The 3289-nt window shown below is 43.1% G+C and overlaps 1 pseudogene; it reads left to right on the plus strand.

Moving 5' to 3' along the window:
* Nucleotides 1–471: 471 nt before the first annotated feature.
* Nucleotides 472–1965, plus strand: LOC120670570 (annotated as a pseudogene).
* The last annotated feature ends 1324 nt before the right edge of the window (nucleotides 1966–3289 follow it).

The following is a 3289-nucleotide window of genomic DNA, read 5'->3' on the forward strand; positions in this document are numbered from 1 at the left end:
AATTGCTTATCGGAGAGTAAAAATGAGGTCTGTATATTTATTAGATGGGTTAAAATGTGTTTGTATATGATCTAATTTGCTTAGTGTTTTTTCAAAGAATTGCTTATCGGAGAGTAAAATGAGGTATGTATATTTATTCTGTGTTTTTTGTTGTGCGCATCATACAGTATTCTATCAGAAAGCACAGAGTTTAACCAAAAAAGGAAATCTGAGCATGCTGTGTTTATCTCCTTTCCAAAAGTGAAGCGGACGTACTGTAGGGTTAAATTACAGGCCGTAATTTAGCCAGGCCCTAATTTTATAAATGTGAAGGGTTGCGCCGTACGAACGTACGGACGCATCTATTCAAGAATTGTAACTGACGAAGAGGCATGCCCCTTCATAGTACTAACTGCTAATCTAATCTCTAATCCTAACTGCTTCGTGGCCTGTTGGTGTACAGGCACCGTTTCGTAACAGAACTGACGCGCAGCCGTCTCCGCCGCCGCCGCCGCCATGCTGCTTCTCCGCAGGCACCTCCTCCCTCTCCACTGCGCGGCCTCCTCGCTCCCTTCCCCCTTCTACCACCGTGCCTGGCTCCTCTCCGCCTCCACCTCGGCCTCCACCGCCCCATTCTCCCTCGAGGAGTACAGTACCTCGTTGCCGCCTGCGGCCTCCACCCAGCTCAAGCCCGAAAGACGGCTAAGAAGGCATTCGATGAAGCTTCCAAAGGTTGTAACAAGAAGGGATTCGAGGAGCTATGCTGGTCCCGCCTCAAATCCGCCACCAACCCCGACGCCATCCTCGCCCTGCTCTCCGGCGTCGGCCTCTCCAGCGCCGACATCGCCGAAGTCCTCGGCGCGCACCCGCTGCTCCTCCGCGGCTCGCCTAAGAAAATCGGCCCCCGCCTTCATGCTCTCCGTGACCGCCTCGGTCTGTCCACTCCCCAGATCGCTCGCTTCCTCCTGGTCGGCTCACGCGCCCTCCGCGACTGCGACGTCGTCCCAAAGCTCGAGTTCCTCATCTCCTTCCTTGGTTCATTTGAACAGCTCCTCGCGATCATCAAGAAGAGTGACCGCATTCTACAGGCGGATGCATGGTTCATCTTATCCGATAGATTTCGGATAATTCCGATATTTCTGTTTTACCGGTGAGCACCGATAGAATTAGTTTATCATCTAAAAATATCATTGTTTTAAATTTAACACTCCATTCGACTAACCCACAAGTTTGTGCACATACTTTTTACCCACTATAACGAGTAAAAAAAGCATGTAACCATCTTTTAATCCTAATCCATTCATTTGTTTTTATTCCACCATCCAATTCTTCATATTCTAGTGAGAACTGACGTAGCAGACATGTCTCCCTACCGGCTATTTTCTTTCATTTTTCTACGTTATTATGTATAGTTTTTTAGGCTAGATGGTTTGAAAAAAAATCTAAGTTCATTTCTACACAAAATGAGAGTTTTTTCTCTAAATTTTGTCCGAAAAAATTTCACTATCACCGATAGAATTCCGATATATCCGATATTCCCGTTTATCACCAACCTCCGATATTTTTAATTTATCGATAAAGTAAACCCTGGGCGGATGTTGAGAGGGTGATCAAGCCTAACATCGCGCTGCTTTGTCAGTGCGGTCTAAGTGTTCGAGATATTGCCAAGCTGTGTTCACGCAACCCACGGTTGCTTACCTATAGCCCGGAGCGCATCAAGGAGTTCTTGCTGCGCGCGGAAGAGCTTGGGGTGCCTCGCAGCTCGCGAATGTTCAAATATGCGGTGTCAGTCGTCTTAGATATCACCAAAGAAAAGGCTGCTCACAAGTTTGTTAGTCGCTTCTTCTGTCTAGCGCATGGCTGAAGATTATCCTTAATTGAGTTCATCTGTGGATAGGCCCTTGTCATTGCACTTGACCTAGTTGGAATTTGGTAGCACTGGCTTTCGCTTTTTCTCTAACCGTGTTTGCTCAATATATTTCGTCTCTACTGACATTTTACAGCACTCACTGATACATATTTGCGGCTTGCTTAATTAGTTTCTAGAGGCATGGATTATTTTTGTTCTACTGATGTTTACATTGCACTTACTGAGGCGGAACTAGTACTTTTGAGAAGTAGGAGTTTCTGTCATAATATTTGCGCTTCTAGAGCCTGTGTGCATGATGATAAGAAGCATAGTACCATTTATATGTATTTTCTTTACAACATGTCATACTATGCATTCTGGTTTTATGGCAGTTCACGCGATGTGCGCAAGAAATTGTTGAGGTGTTTCCTAAGCAGGATCACAAAAACCGCTGCAACCACCGGTGCCCTGTGTTTGAGCTGCATCTGAAATTCCAGGCCCCTGGAGAGCTCCTCCTTATTTACTGTATGACTAGACTAGGGCCGGTGCGATGCTGCGGGTACATACAATTTGATCAAAAAATAATTATTCTAAAAAATATTATAATAAAAAACAATAAACATAATTATGATTGCAGAAAAATAGCAATATAAATTAACATGCCTAAGCCATACATAATAATATAATTTAAAGATGATGGAAAAAAGGGTATCCAATGTGCTAAATATCTTTACTTAAATTTCTACAATTTTTAAGGACCATCAAGACAGAGAATGATTTTCAGAATTTCATCAATTATCTATGCATCTAACTTTACCGCTTAGCCACATGCTACCCGCATGATCGCCATCCCCAGTTAGCGTGCACACTCTGTCACCGGTACCCCGCACTCCAGCTCACCGCCGGGCTGCTGGCTCTTGCCTGTCTCGTCCACCTTGCCACCGTCCCTCTAGCTAGATCTAGGTACAATTAATCGAGAACCGAACTGAATTACCCGAAATTGGAAATTTCAGTCACTTGTTCGACCTCAGCATCCTACTAACCAAAATAATTACAGGTCTCGGGTAACCAAAATACCTGATTTACCGATACTCCCTCTATCCCAAAATAAGGGTAGTTTTAGCATTCAAATTGTGTTTCACAAAGAGTGTTGTTTTAACATGTAATAAAATCCACCTAAATAAAGTAATATCAAGTACCAAGAAAACATTGTATAGGAAAATGCATAGAGCTAATAAAATATTTAGTATATATTACTATTGTAGTTCCAATGCATATGCATTCATGGAGGATCTAGAAAATCAAATAAACAACACGATGTTTAATCACAATGTAGAAGTAATTAGGGACAATTTCGACATCCCATTCAATAGCAAATTTTGACAGCATTTCCCCTAATTTTTCATGCAATCACCAGGGACAATTCAAACTCAATGCAACATTACAGTACAACACATAAAT

This window comes from Panicum virgatum, chromosome 4N (assembly GCF_016808335.1).
Source record: "Panicum virgatum strain AP13 chromosome 4N, P.virgatum_v5, whole genome shotgun sequence".
NCBI classification, from domain to species: domain Eukaryota; kingdom Viridiplantae; phylum Streptophyta; class Magnoliopsida; order Poales; family Poaceae; genus Panicum; species Panicum virgatum.